The sequence below is a fragment of the Balaenoptera physalus genome (genome assembly GCF_965194825.1).
Source record: "Balaenoptera physalus genome assembly, chromosome: 20".
NCBI lineage: Eukaryota > Metazoa > Chordata > Mammalia > Artiodactyla > Balaenopteridae > Balaenoptera > Balaenoptera physalus.
This window is the reverse complement of record NC_138901.1, coordinates 51,920,526-51,936,588: the sequence shown is the minus strand read 5'-3', so window position 1 is coordinate 51,936,588 and position 16,063 is coordinate 51,920,526. Positions and strand designations below refer to the sequence as shown.

At 41.6% G+C, this 16,063-nt stretch overlaps 1 protein-coding gene across 3 annotated transcripts in view; it reads left to right on the top strand.

Annotated features, from left to right (window-relative positions):
• SMG6 (SMG6 nonsense mediated mRNA decay factor) overlaps positions 1 to 16,063 on the top strand; it is a 234,941-nt gene that overhangs the window by 71,737 nt on the left and 147,141 nt on the right. The window contains exon 1 of one of the 3 annotated variants that reach the window (XM_082443413.1): positions 8,672 to 8,718. The exons of the other annotated variants lie outside the window; for them this stretch is intronic. The gene's annotated coding sequence lies outside the window, so the exon portion shown is untranslated. Of the gene's footprint in view, positions 1 to 8,671; positions 8,719 to 16,063 lie in introns of those variants that run through there. 3 annotated transcript variants of the gene reach the window in all.

The following is a 16,063-nucleotide window of genomic DNA, read 5'->3' as shown; positions in this document are numbered from 1 at the left end:
TTTGTCAATAAGTCAGTCTAGACACTGAAAGCTGAGTGGCAAGGCCAGGAGGCATCTGCTCTTTGGGCCATTGCTTATAATCATGTTTTTTCATTAAGGTGGCACTTCTGAATATGTAATTTCCAAGTGCGTGTTTTATATTCTGACATTAAGTTAAAATGCATTAAATGTGCCTTGGTATTTACTGTTAATACTGGAGTCAGTGTCTTCAGGTCTCTGGAAAGCAAAATTCCTTTGAATACAGCATGAGTTCTGTCCTTTTTCGTCTCCTGAATCTTTCATCATTAATTCTCTATCCTTCCTGCCCATAAATATTCTTTTATTTCTCATTCTCTACTCATTTACCATATTTTTACTCTTACCTTACTGGAGCAACTCTGTCCTGTTTTATGTAAGCTAAATAATAATTAGCTTACATAAAATCTTTTAAAAGATTTAACCTTTTAGGTTTTGTTGAGTACTAGAAAAAATAATATTAAGAAAAAAGGTGGAAACCACCTGTAAACCAGCTTCCCAGCAATGACATTCCTTCCTATGTGCATGTGTGAATATTCAAGTTTTTTTTTTACACAGTTGAAAGTATACTGAATATAAAATGTTTGATTCTACTGTTTTCACTTATTATAAGTATTCAGTTATAAAATTCTTTGTAAACATGTTTAATGGCTGAATAGTATTCTCATGTAAATATGTTAACGTTAATGTAATCATTACCGTTTTCACACATTTTTTCCACTTTTCTAGGATTATAAATAATGCTTTATTAACATCTTTGTAACATTAAACCATTTTCTGCTTTTCATATTGTTTATTGGAATATATATATATGTTTTTTAATTAATTAATTTATTTTTGGCTGCGTTGGGTCTTTGTTGCTGCTCACGGGCTTTCTCTAGTTGTGGTGAGCGGGGGCTACTCTTCGTTGCGGTGCACGGGCTTCTCATTGCAGTGGCTTCTCTTGCTGCGGAGCACAGGCTCTAGGCGTGCGGGCTCAGTAGTTGTGGCTCGTGGGCTCTATAGCACAGGCTCAGTAGTTGTGGCACACAGGCTTAGTTGCTCTGCAGCATGTGGGATCTTCCTGGACCAGGGCTCAAACCCGTGTCCCCTGCATTGGCAGGTGGATTCTTAACCACTGTGCCACCAGGGAAGCCCCCAGAATATATTTTTAGAAGCTAACTTTTGGGTTTAAAAGGTTTGAAGTCTTTTAGCGCTGTTGATAGCTGGATTACTTAAGAAACTGTGCCAGCTTACAGTCTTAGCAGCAGTGTTTGAGAATGCCCAGTGACCACCTCTTGCTAGCATTGAGTATTGTTAATGTTTAATAGTCCTTAGCACAGTGTAGGCGTTCATATATTTGTAGAATAAAAGATAGAATAAAACCTATCTTTATTTTTTTTTAAATAGACTTTATTTTTTAGAGAAGTTTTATATTCATAGCAAAATTGAGTGGAAAGTACAGAGTTCCCATATTATCTCCTGCCCCCACACAGGCACAACCACCCTTACTATCAACATCCAGAACCAGAGTGGTTCATTTGTTACAATTGATGAACCTAATCATCATTATCACATAGTGTCCATAGTTCACTTTAGAGTTCACTCTTGGTGGTGTTCTGTGGGTTTAGACAAATGTATAATTACATGTATCCACCATTATAGTATCATACAGTATAGTTTTATTGCCCTAAACCTTTGTGCTCTGCCTATTCCTCCCTCCTTCCCTCCCTCCTCTTAACCCCTGGCAACCTCTGATATTTTTACTGTCTCCATAGTTTTTGCCTTTTCCAGAATGTCATAGTTAGAATCATACAGTAGGTAGCCCTTTCAGATTGGCTTCTTTCACTTGGTCATATGCATTTAAGGTTCCTCTATGTCTTTTCATGGCTTGATAGGTCATTTTTTTTTAAGCACTGAGTAGTATTCCATTGTCTGAATGTACCACAGTTGACTTATCCATTAACCTACTGAAGGATATCTTGGTTGCTTTTAAATTTTGGCAATTATGAATAAAACTGCTATAAACATTTGTGTGTAGATTTTTGTGTGGACTTAAGTTTTCAACTCATTTGAGTAAATACCAAGGGGCGTGATTGCTGGATCATATGGTAAGACTGTGTTTAGTTTTGTAGGAAACTGCCGCTGTCTTCCAACCTCTCCTGTTTGCAATTGCATTTCTTTGATTATTGGTGAGAGTGGACATTTTTCCCTATGTTTTGTTACCCATGTATAGTTCTGTGTGGTCTTGTTCTCTGCTCATTTTTCTATTCCGGCCTAATATTTTTCATGCCAACTTATTTGAGCTTTACAGATAGTAAATATAGCAAGTCCTTTTTATATTCATTGGAGATTTTCTTATTTGTATTTGATTTTTAATTATATTTATTTTTTTAATGTATAAAAGTTGTAAAATTTTATATAGTTAAAAATGCCATTCTTTATGATTTATTTCATTGCTCTTAAGCTTAAAAAGGTCTTTCCATTGGAGAAGTTTTTAGCCATCCCTGCAACCGTATTTTCATTTCCATCAGCTGGAGGGAATTCTAGCATCGTTTGTAATTACATTCAGTTGGAAAGAGATGTGAGGAACCCTATGTGCTTAATTAAATAATGTGACATGTTGTGAGAGTAGATCTTTTGCACCTGATACAAGAGTTCCTAACCAGCATATCAGCCCACTTTTATCCATTGGAGTGAGGTAAGGTTGGAGTCATCAGGGGTTGCATTGTCAGAGTTAGACCTTTCCCCTCACCTCACCTCACCTCAGGTGACTACTTTCCAGCTGGGAATAGCTCAGGCCTGGAAAATTAGCATAGGTATGTAGGTGAGTAGTTGTGTGGTCTTGCCATTTCAGGGAGGAAAGAATACTGTTGCCTTTTGTGGCTGTCCTGCTTTTCACTGATGAATGAATCCTAGGTGTGTAACAGAATGTTACTAAGGAAGTACCATCTTTATTTTGGAGTAAAAGCTCTTGGAGTAAACTGTCTATTGAGCTGAAAGCAAGGAGGTAAGGCTGTGCCAGTGGGGGCCCACAAGCCACCAGCACATGGGATTAGACTCAGCCAGAGACATTTGGATACAGATGTTTCCCATAATCTCCGATGGCCCTTTTCATTGGTTAGTCTTGGTTTTGGAAGCACTGTGGAAGGTGCACTGAGGGCAGCATTTCTGCTGAGTGAGTCAGTGCACCTGATTATTTTGGGCTGAGGGATGTGCAGAAGGAGGGTAGAGGAGAATGAAATATCTTTGAAATTTCTTTGCTTTAAGGAGCTCGGAGACTTATAGGGATGGAATAGATGTATGCTGCCAGGTATAGGGAGTCAGATCATCACATTTCTGTTTTCTGGGTGACTGACTCTTGGGGTGGGGTCAGCTGCCAAAAATGTGATCTCTCCTTTCTCTGAATCATGTGGTCTCATGATTATGAACTTTGCAACTGATCACATTTTCATAAAATAATACATGTTATATACACATTCAGGGAAGAAGAATGAGGGATATACATCAAAACTTAATCATGATTCTCTAGGATGGTAGAATTAAAGGTGTTTTTAATTTTCTTCTTTTGTTCTCTGCATTTTTGTAGTTTTCTGTAGTGATCACAATATTTTTGTAATAAGAAACGTATTTTTAGAAATTGTAATGACAAAAAAGTTGAAGTTAGATAAAACTAGGTTCTAGTTCTGATTGTGTTATTTGCTGTATCATGCAAATTAGTTAACAGTTTCTAAATCTGTTTCTATATCTAGTACCTTGTGCATAGAAGACATTTATTAAATATTTGTTGAATTAAACCTTCTAACCATAATATGGTTTGCCACTGATTGCCAGTATTTCTCTCCTTCCCTTAAGGGAAGATTCTGTTTCCTCTCTTGAACTTGAGGTTCAAACAAAGCAACTTTGGTTTTGAGGGTTGTTTTGTTTTCTTTTGACATTGCTGATTCTTCTCTCTTCTTTCATTCCAGAAGAACTAGTAACCTAATAGACCAACTAGAGAATATTCAGCTATTCTAAAAAATGAAATTATTTTAGCTTCATGAAATACATAGATCCCTCAACTAGAGTATGTACTCCATGAGGACAAGAGAAGACTGTATATTTTGTGAAATCCCTAACAGTGGTTCAAGGCTGACTTCAAAATTAGGTACTTAATCAACAATGACTGATCGATTGAGTAACTTATCAGGGTCTGGGGTTGTATAAAATGAGTTTAGGCATGTAAGAAATTAGCAAACTGTTAATTTTTTAAAAAAATTAATGTCTTTTTTGCAGCCAAGTAACATGCCTGGTAAAATACTAATTTTTTTTTTTTTTTTCCTGGCCGCCCCACGCAGCTTGTGGGATCTTAGTTCCCAGACAGGGATCAAACCTGGGCTCCCTGCAGTGGAAGTGTGGAGTCCTAACCACTGGACTGCCAGGGAATTCCCCAAAATGTTAATATGTTATTTTTAATTTTAATTTTAATTTCTTGTTTTTATTTTTTTAAAAGGAAAACTTTATTGAGATATCATTTACATGTGACAAAGTCACTCATTTTAAGTGGCTTAATTATAATTCAGTGATTTTTTAGTAAATTTACAGCATTGTACAGTCATCACCACAGTCAAATTTGAGAACATTTCTGTTGCCTTGAGAAGAGCCCTGTGCCCATTTGCAGTCACTCACCTTTTGAGAACAGATTCAGTGAATGATTTTCAGTCCACAACTTACCTAACTGCTCTGAATACATTTGGCCCCACTGACCATACCTTTCCTTTTGAAACTTTCTCTTCCCTCCTTTCTGGCCCAAAATGTTAATATGGTTTTAGAACATTCTTTTAAGGTGGCCTTATTGCACGCTCCATGGTGATAAAGCTATCAGAACCCTCAGTTTGAGATGGTAATGCTACAGTGGACTGCTTTGAGAAGGCAGGAGTAAGATCTTTGACAGAGTTCTCTCCCTTTTTTCTTAGCCCCAAACTCTGGGGGCCTCTCCCACTGAAGACAGTAGAAGCCAAATCTGTAAAGACAGTCCTGTTGATTAAGTAACGCTCCTTAGCCCACGGATGATGCTCCTTTCCACGGGAGGCAGGGCAGCTCGTTCAGCCCTCGTGGTACCTGCTGTCAGTTTCGCCCTTGCTCTGAAGCCCTTAGAAGCGAGGAGAGTCCTGTTGGGAAGTGGAGGAAATGCCTCCACATATGTGTGCTATTTCTTTAAAAGAAAGTCGAGCGGAAGTGATGCTGTAGGGAACATCTGCACTTGGGGCTGAGTGGAGAGCGAGATGCGCTGCAGCTGGTGTAAGGCCCTGGCAGGCTGAGGCGCTGCTGTCTGTTGGGGTTTACTTCTGTCTACATTGAAACATGGCTTTGGGAGGGGGTTGGTGGCCTGCTGCCAGCCTCAGTTAGCCTGCCCTTCTCTTTCCTCTTTCCTCCTCACCGCCCTCCTCCCCCCCAACTCCCCTCCCTCATGCTTTAAAGTCACATTTCCAGGCCAGACGTAGAATTAATCTCTGGGCACTTCACATTGCTGGCAGCTGAAAGCAGGATGTGGGATCTTTTTTTTCTCTCTTTCTCTCTCTCTGCGTCTTGGCTGACTTTTTTACCTCTCGAAGAATTTGGAAGGCCGTGAGATCCCCCCCCCCCCCAAGTACTGTGGAGTTTTTCAGCACGCTGATCACCCTGCTGTGGCTTCACCCTAATAGACTTCATATGTTGATGCAGTTGACATCAGTATCAAACTATTTTACATGTGATCTGGTGTATTTCCTGAGGAAATCTGCAAGATATTTATTAAGAACTAATAAAATAAACCTCGCCATGAGTTTTTAGGTAGTTTTCAATTTTTCATGTCTCTCTCGTTTCCTCTTATCAATGAGTTGCTATTTTCTCTCTCTACTCTGACCATTGCAAAAAGGAAACAAAAATAAATGTTTTAAACTGTTCCTGAAGGGACAGAGAGAGAATAGTTCTGCCATGATGTATCAGCCGGGGCTGTATTTTTAGTGCAGCATTGTAGAAACTAAAAATATCCTGTTATAGTGGATCCTTTTTATAGGTCTGTGTGTGTGTGTGCGCGCGCGTGTATGTGTGTGTTTATAATGTTGTACGCACAAGTGCCTTTGTGCATCGGCAGCCGCTCTTCCCATTACAGCTGGACTCCATTAGTCCTTGAAAATTAATGTAATCCCAGTTAAGAAAAAAATTAATTACTCTACCAGAGCTGCATTTTATCCAAAGCTAGTGTTAGCTCCCTAACTGGCAGCTTAGTTTGAGAGGCTCCAGGGGCCCATGGAGCTGTGGCTTTGGTATCACAGCACTTGCTGCTGGGTTTTTCCCATTGAGATCATTCCATCCCTTCAGGGTCAGGCATGTGATGTGCAGAGAGTCAGTGCAGATCCTCCGCCTCAGTGAAATGCCAGGTTTCAGTCTGGTCATCCCCAAAAGGCGTGTCTGCCACAGGCTTAACTCATCTGCCACGGCAGGTTTTCTTATCAGGATTCTTTAAAAACGAGGTTCTTCGGCAATGGTTGATTTTCAGTTTTCTCTGGAGGAGAAATACTGTTCATCAAAGTCCCAGAGATGCATAGGATTTGCCTGGGAGGGCTCTTCGTGGACAATTAAGAATGCCAATCACGTTTTGTTCTTACTTTTTGTCTAAGGTTGGACTAGTTTGTTTAATACACACCTTCTGTTGCAAATGAGTGTGTCAGAGTTGACTGCTAATTTCTAGTCAGACTTCTCAGCACCAGCCCTGGATGAGGGGGGGCTGACTGGCTCAGTGTGTAAGGAACGTTTCCAGCTCTGTAATCATGTTCTGGGATGAGGTGCGGGGCACAGCCCAGAAGTGGTTGCAGTCGGCCTCGCCTTCACAGTACAGCTCTTGTGCAACTGCCTGAATTTGTTGTTGTTTTGTGTATTTTTCTTCTTTGGGGGCCTAGATTGGGGTAGAAGGATAGAGAGGGATAGGTGGGAAGGATGGTTGTTTGTTTCCTTACTGGTCGGACTCTCCAGGCTCTCTGCTGAGAGTCCGGCCAGGATCCATCTGTCTTGGACTGCAGTTCTCTTTTTCTGCTGAGCTGGGGCGTGGGCAGCACAGGCCTGTGTAACCCGTGACAGGCCTCCCCAAGTGCCATGATGGCATGGGTCCTCACGGTGCTGTTCAGAACAAAAGCAGGGTTTAGTGCCCTTTTGTTTCTTTTTGGGCATGGGCTCTGAGGCTCGTTTGTGGATGTCATATTCTCTCCCTCTGGTGACTCTATCTAGGTCCTCCCCCCCCCACCGCACCCCCATCATCCCCTAGCTGACAACTGGTTGAGCCCTTGGCTTCCTGTACTTGATCCCCAGGCAGTGTACTTCAGTAAAAGTAGTAATTAGGCCTTTTACAAATTTATTTTATTAGTGAAGAGAGTTAGTAGGTAATGGGCTGTAATTCTAACACAGCCAGTTTAGAGATTAATAAAAAATTTAAAAAGAGCTGTTTTTACCAGAGGCAGTGGGCCTGTTATTTTGAGTTCTCAGCTGAGCCGAAATCAGAGCAGCGTGGGACCCATGGCGGACTGTGCTGCTGGGAGGACGGAGAGCCACGTTCCTTGTTGTTACAGTCTGTGCAGTGCCCGTCCTTGAGGGTGTTTTACACTGGCATTGGAAAAAAGGAAACCTTGTTTTCCAAGAACTCTGCTCTCTCTCAGCTTGATAAGCATTTAAAAATAAAAGCTGCACAATTGAAATTGGCAGTGCATCCTCATTCTTTTGTCTCTCTGTTTATTTTTTTCCCTCATCCCTCAACATGTGTGCTACAGCCCATGGTTATTACACCCTCAAGAATGATGGCCTGGAACTCAGCAAACTTGCACCAAGGTCTGCCCGCCCTCCACTCGCTGTTTGAAGCTGGCTGAGGCATCAGGGCCTAGCACTGAGAGGCCTGGTGGATCAGCCTCAACAGCTCCATCTGTGGCACATTTCCCTTTTCCCCTGAAGCTGCTGCCTGGAATTCTTAGCTTCTCCAGAATCCTGATTGTCAGCCCAATCTTTCTTGTTAGTTTTTGCAGTTAACTTAATTGATTTGTTTACCTCTCCATTGGAGGAGCTCAAAAAGAAAGTGCTTTGGCACTAATCAGGAGCAGTCCTGGCTTTTTAAAAAGATTCTTCTGAGCTAAAATTGTATAATACTCACCCAGGGAGAAAAAAAACTACTATGGCTTAGTCTAGGGTGACGGTAAGTCCTGGTTTGCCTAAGGATAGTCCCTGTATATGCATTATTAATAGCATACCCTTTCGCTCTCACAAATATCCCAGTTTAGGAGGTAGATTTTAGAATCACCCTACCTTAGATGAATTTAGAAAAAGATTTAAAAAAAAACAAACCCAAAATTGAAAAAACAACTCACTCACTACAAACTGTTAATTCTTTGTCTAGAAGTGTAATGGATTGTAAGCGCCAAACCCTGCCCTAAGCATTGCAAGCAGATTCCACTGGAGTCATGCACATGTGACCTCAGAAAGAATTGCCATATCTCTGGCTCTGTGAGCGAGGACTGGCCTTCCTGCTTGAGTAGGTCCCGGTAAAGCCAACTTTGAAACACCATGTCACTTGTTTTAGCATTTCTGGTTATCATTGCCTAGTTGGTTGAGTCAGAACCTGGAGTTAGTTTTTGGTGGGGTGTGGTTTCAGGTTTGCAGACTTCCCAGTTGATGCCTGAGAAGGGTTGGTGCCTGATGTAACTGAATAGGGTGTTACTTCAGGTTAGTAGTCCTTGTTTTTGCTTGGCTGGTTGGGCTGAACCTGGTATTACCGTTTCCCAAAGAATATTTTTGGTTTGAAAACTGAAGGTCAGCAGTTCGCAAGTGCCGAACTTGAAGCCAACTCTGTGGTTTGTCTTGTGCCACTGGGCCAGCAGCACTGCAGCCCGGATCGATTGATCTGCAGCAGTATGAGACCACGAACAGCAACTGCCAGACAAAACTCCATCTCACCCCACTTCACCGTCCAACCTGTCTCTCTGCCCAGATCCCCTTTCTTTTTCCTTGTATGTCTGTCTCACTCTTGGTTATGTATTTCGCTTTTTTGGGTCTATCTTTTTCCATCTCCCTGTCTCTTTCCATAACAGTTTTTAATAATGTTTTAGTTAGTTCCAGCCTTTTCCCTGAATGGATCCCATTGGAAAATGCATTTGAAAGGAAACAGTTATACACTTCCCTTCCTTTGAAACTCTGTTGGCACCTTTTCCAGTGCAGTAAACCATACAACATGTATTTTCAAAGTTTCCAAACACAGACACGCTGGCGTTAAATTTATGAAAAAATATTTTATTCAGCTGTATGGTAACTGTGACTTTCAGAGATCCTGATCAGATTTGAAATTGGTGCTGACTTTTGGAACTCCAACAGGTTTTCAGATCTCTGCAGGAAATACAGCCACATCGGCTCTTGGGCATCCGTGATGCCTTGTGCCTTGGCCTTTGATTGCAGGTTGGGCAGGAGGAGTTGGGGCAAGAGACATAGATGTGGGGATCCTCCAGCCATACCCAGAGGAAAACAGGGAAAGTCAATGAGTCATTGAAGAATGTTGCATAGCTGTGTTGGGCACAGGAGCAGAAGGTAAATTCTGTTTACTCCGGTCTAGGACTGGAGGTCAGATAACACCTGTTTGTGTGGTATGTCATTTACTTTAGGGTGCCATGGCTAAGAAGAATTGTTTTATTTGTATTCAAAGCAATGATAATGTCACTAATGTCTATAAGTGATTGCCTCACTCCTGCCTCCATATACCTGTGGTCTTATGCCCCCCCACCCCTCAAAAAAGTATGCTAGAATCAGTCTGTTTAAATGTCTGTGGGTTTGCATTTGGTCAGTAGGGACAGTGATCCTCCTCAAGGATCTCAGCTGTTCAGAAGATCCCTGGGAATGCTATTTATGTATGTATGTATGTGTGTATGTATGTATGTATGTATGGCTGCATTGGGTCTTTGCTGCTGCACGCGGGCTTTCTCTAGTTGCGGTGAGCAGGGGCTACTCTTCATTGCAGTGTGCGGGCTTCTCAGTGCGGTGGCTTCTCTTGTTGTGGAGCACAGGCTCTAGGCACGCGGGCTTCACTAGTTGCAGCATGCGGGCTCTCTAGAGCGCAGGCTCAGTAGTTGTGGCGCACGTGCTTACTTGCTTTGCAGCATGTGGGATCTTCCTGGACCAGGGCTTGAACCTGTGTCCCCTGCACTGGCAGGCAGATTCTTAACCACTGCACCACCAGGGAAGTCCGTGGGAACACTCTTGAAAGAAGCCTTTCAGAAGGTTTCTTCCAAATTGCTTAAGCAGCTGAACTCTGTCTTGGCTCACTTACATTCATGTACTAGGCCATTTCAGCTTTTCTTTGCTTGCCAGTCTAACCGTGGATCTGCTTCAGGGCACGCAGGTAGATTCTGTGCCTACGGCCATAGGACGGAAGCTGCTGAAGAAAACCCAACAAAAGCTGATCATTCTGCAGGCCACTTGTCCCACTCAGCTCAGTTAACAAGGGTTTGTTAAGCATTTGTTGTGTCTCGTCCTTCTTAGCTTTTCTGGTAGCATTTGCCTTTGTTGACAGGAGACTGTCCAGAAATGCTTTCAGTGATAGTAGCTCTGTATTCTCTCTGTCCTTCCCTTCCTCTCCCCCTATTTCTTGGGTCTTCCCTTTCTGATCCACACCTTAAATATCAGCACTTACTAAAGATATTACCTTGGCCTTCCTCTCTTCAGCCTTTCCTCATTGATGCATCATAAAATCCCATGGTTTTAACTGTCACCTCTCTGTGGATTGCTTCCAAATCTCTTTCCTGCTCAAATCTTTTTCCTAAGCTCTAGCCCGCATTTCTAACTTCTTGTTGAACGTTTTTACCTGGAATCTCAAGCTTATTAAAAATTGATTCATCCTATTTCTCAAGTGTTGTAAGTCAGGTTCCCCAGGAAGCAGACTCTTAAGATGGAGGTTTGCATCCCCAGGAAGTTGGTTGGAGAGTGCTCTCAGGATCAATACCCAAGGGGGCATGATGGGTATGCAGGATGGGGCACAGGGAGAAGTTGAACTGCACTGCAGATGTAACAAAGGCCTTAGCCAGTCTTGTAAGGAGCTCTGGAGCTGCTTAAAGGGGCTAACCCTTCAGAGTAGTCCCAGATTGGGCCAAAGGGGCTGAATCTTTACACCCCCTCCTGCCCTCCAACCACCAGTCAATGAACGTGAGTTACTCCTGGGAAGGGGCAGTGACGTTGGGAAAACGCCTTTCTTCAGCTGAGAGCAAGTCTGGGAGAGGGATCAGCTGAGATCTACTGCTGCCAACACTCTCAGCAGCTGGGAGAATGAGTGCACTAGTCCCGGGGGGATCTGGGCAGTGCACCAGATCACCCCCTGCCCTGCTGGAACTCTTCCTCCTGTGTACAGTTTTTCTGTTATTGGTACCAGTGTCCTCCATATATTCAGGCTGTCTTGGCCTCACTGTTTCTGTTTTTAAATTGAGGTATAATTTACATAAAACAGTAATGCACAGATTTTAAGTGTTCAGTTTGATGAGTTTTAACAAATGCCAACCCCACTTCTTATTCTTTTTTACCGTGTATGTTAGGAGTGTTTGAAAATGACAAGAACCATCTTGAAATAGCTTACACAAGAAGGGAAATGTATTGCAAGGAACTTGAGGACAAGGATATTATCCTACGGAAGGGATTGGAACCAGGAAAGCCTTTTTCTGCACTTCTGCTTCCTTCTGCATATTGCTTGCCCCTCTGCCTCGCCCCCGCCTTCCTGGCAAATAGTAAAGGTTCAGTAAATAGTAGCTTTAATTATTATATCATTTTTGTATACTTGTATTTTTTACAAACAGTTATCTCACCCTTTTAAATGGCTATTTTATTGTATGTGTGTCCCATAATTTAATAAGCAGGCCTCTATTCATGGACACTTAGGTTGTTTGCAGGCTTTTCCTGTCCAAACTATGTAATAATGAATTTCCTCATTCATGTCATTTCACACATTATCTTTATCTCTTAAGATGATTTTCACTTTCTTCTTTGATTTATAGTTAACTACATGTTGGAATCCTATTAGATTTCAACTCCTTGAGGGTCCAGTTCATGTCTGATTCATCTTTGAAAGCTAAATGCCTAGCATAAGGCCTTGCATGTAGTAGCTGCTTAGTAAATGCTGACTGTGTGAATAAGGAAAGGAATTGATCCAGCACTTAGTGAGTTAACGACTCAGAACAGATAGTCTCCGATGACCAGGCATTGTGGTAAGTGCCTGGGATTTACTGGAGTCTGCACTACAGACCCTGCCCTCATGGGATTTCCAGCCTAGTCGGGAAGCTTGATAAATTGTAAATCCTGTGCTAGAGTGGCTTTGAGCCACCTGCCTGGTGCATGTTATGGGTGGAACCACTTTGAGTCCAGAGAAAGGAGGCTTATCGGGCAGCACAGTACAGGTTTAGTATATGTTGGGTCTTGAAGGAAGGACTTAGATAATGGAGAGGAGAGAGGTGGGCTTTGGAGAGCGAGGGCGGGAGAATGACCATTCAGTGCTATGGAGGTGGCAGGTTTGCTATTTTATTTCTTCTTGGCTGTTGTCATTCACTATCCTTTGGTGTGGGCCCTCTCTAAGGGGCAAGGCAGTGCTCTAAAAATAAATCTGTTAGGTCTTTTGAACCAGGCAGAAGCAGGTCAATTCTGTCCTCCAAATGGAGGAAATCTCACCAAGAAGATGAAGTTGAGCTGGTGCTTGAAGACTGCCTGTTTGGCAGGGGTGCTAATCCCAGAATTATGGAGCTTTGTTCTCTGTACCAACGTTCAAATATAAATTTAGCTTGTAAATCTCTTTGCTTTATAGCATGCTATTGTACTTTTTGTTTTGTAAAGATCCCAAAAATTTACATAAATCGAATTTTACAGTTTTGACCATTTTCCTTTCATATCCATACATCTGTGTTTATATATGTATATATTTGATAGCATATATATTTTAATATATCATTTGGTCTTCTTAAAGTAAGACTTTTATAGCATATTGTCACATTCTCATTTATCTAAAATTCTTTAAGATTTTAGGATACTTCAGCCTTTCGTTATCAATTGCAAGTAGCTCTTGCACTTGGGTTTCTCTGGCCCTTGGTCTCTGTCACAGACTGAATGTTGGGCAAATATGTTAGACATCAAAGATTTCTCTGCTTAAAGAAACCCTTCATGGATCCTTTTTGAAATAAGAATTACAATCTCCTAATTTAGCATTTTTTTAACTTAGCATTATCTATCTATCTATATATAAAATATTCCTGTATCTGTGTTTTTGGAAAAACATTCTTAGATTGTGATACACAATGTATTTTGTCTCACAATACAGATAACTTTAGGGTAATATTTCTTGGATATCTTTTAATAGTATGTGGTAATAATGCCATACATTGTAAAGGCCTTTTCAAGGTTATTGTTCATTTTTTCATACAGTATCCCTTGCATAGAGTCCACGTTAAAAAAATTATTTTAGAACTCAGTGCTGAGAAAAGATTTGTTTTTCCTGAGGAACTGATATACTTATTCCTTTCCAATAATGACAGCTATACAGTTGTTGGTGTTTCCTTTTCTGCTTTGACTGCCAGGAAAATCAGAGGCAAATTTTAAGTTCATTCATCGAAGACTGTTAACCCACATGATTGACATATTTGTATTTTCCTTCTTCTGGGTCCTGATTTTCTACATTTACTTTAATGTTATCTCATGGTAGGTGATTTTGCCCTAAATTGTCACAAATCTTTCATGGAATTGAGGTATAAAAGAATAAATATAAACAAAAAAATTTTAATCTAGTTTAAAACAATGTATATAGGTTTCAGTTAGTATTGTTGACAAACTATCAAGTCTGCCAACTGAATACAAATTCTAAAGGGGATCTCCTTTCTAGAGCTTGTAAGTCAGGGGACTAGCTGGTGCCTCTTGGGTTTCTAGGCACCTTCACTGAGTGCTAACTTTCTCACTTTCTTCCTTGGCATAATTGCTTTATTTACCTATTATTCTATTGATCTCTTTTCTACTTTAAAAATACATGTTTCACAATGGATGGGGTTGGATAAAGTCATTACTTACTTGATCTAGTTTGGGCATTGATCTTGGATTGTAAAGCTTTGAGGAACTTTTTAGGGTGAGTTGCTAGAGCAGAGCAGGATGAATGTGCAGATCTGGATGTTCAAGAGAAATCCACCCAGGAATTATGTTTTATCATTGGCCTCATTTTTCAGTACTGACTCCTTAAGATTTGTTTGATGGCTGTAATCTTTGCATTCTGGAAGCTTCTGAAAAGGACTCTAAGAGAGCCTTCCTATCCTGGGTACCTCTCTGCCCTACTTGTCTCAGAGTTGTTTTGTTTTTGGCCTTGTTTGTAAACTGTCAGACTCTTAAAAATCCTTCAGGAAGCCATAAAATGAAAAGAAATTGAGTTAATCTGTTAAAATGAAAGCTGAGCACTTCTCTGCCCCTCTGCCTGCCATATCAAAGGAGCTTCCTCTGAATGAGGATGTCTGCAGGCATTATCTCTCACTAACTTTTACTTTGAGCCCAAATTGCTCCTGAAGCATCATACCAGCAAAGGCAGGTTTCAGACTGTTTGAATCAGATGCCAAATCTCTGCCCGCTCTATCAGAAGAGATGTAGTTGTATTAATTCCTTCTCACTGTTACAGCGAAAGCTTCCTTCTAGGTTAGCCAACGGGCATGCCTCTTTAGGAAGCCTCCTTCGCTTCTCTTCTCCACAGCCTTAAGTAACTTCTGACACAAGACACTCCAGATCTCCTGATGGAATTCCATAGGGATTTACCTGCCTGATATAAGTAAAAGCTGCCACTCTTTTCTACTCCTCCTTTGCTTTCCTCAAATGTTGGGAGAGAAGCAAGCTTCCTAAAACCTCTGGCAAGAAATGTAGAAGCAGAAACTCTGTCCTCCAAGATCTACTTGTAACTCCTCCAAATGCGATGCTGGAATGGCAGGCGCTCTTCCGCTGGGCCCCATTCCTGAGAGGCTTGGCTGGTGCCAGCATGCCATCCTACTGGCAGCAGCTCTGCTTGCCCAAGAGGGGACATGTATTTGAATAACCCTGGAATCAGGCAGGAGATTCTGAGTGACGAAAGTATCAATCCAGAGATACAACTAAGGTGGAAATGGCCAGAGTATGTTTTGATTAGTGATTGATTGATTTAATTTTTCCAGGAAATCTATAGGACTACCATTTCTAAAATTGCATGGATATTCCCTGGAAAAAGCTAAGCACTCATTGAGAAGTGCTTTCATTTTTCCTTGTAGAGAGTAGCAGTGGTTTGCCGTCTGTCTTGCCAAGATGTATCGATAGAGTTCCCAGGACATTTCTTTGCTCTAGAGCTCCATGTCGAGGAGGAGGGAAAGCCAGGCTGCCCTCTGGAGAGGGCCTAGCACCTCTGGAGGTCATTTTCATACCTTCAGAAGGTAGCAGTTGTGTTATAGTGCCATAAGGAGCTTTGCAATCAACCAGACCAAAGGTTTGAATTCTCCACTCAGCCATTTATCAGCTGTGTGACCTTGATGAACAAAGTTAACTTATCTTCTCTGAGGCTTAGTTTTCTTGTCTATGAAGTAGGGAGTATCAATGCCAGTTTGTAGTGTTTTTCTGAGTATCAAATTAGATAGTGTATGCAAAACACCTTGCTCAGGGCCTTTGTATGTATTAGGCACTCAGTAGATGTCCAGATTTCTTGATTAAATCCATCTCTAATTATAAACTCTTAAAATCTGAAGAGTTGAGGCACTCATTCCCCTATTTAAAAAATCTTTTTAACAGTTTTATTGAGATGTAATTGATGTATTTTATATTTTTATTATTTATTTATTTATTTATTTATTTGGTCGTGTCGGGTCTCAGTTGCGGCACGTGGGCTCTTTGTTGTGGTGCGCGGACTTCTCTCTCCCTAGTTGTGGTGCGCGGGCTCCAGAGTGCCTGGGCTCTGTCGTTGCAGCACACGGGCTCTCTGGTTGTGGTACGTGAGCTTAGTTCCCCGACCAGGGATCAAACCAGTGTCCCCTGCATTGCAAGACAGATTCTTAACCACTGGGCC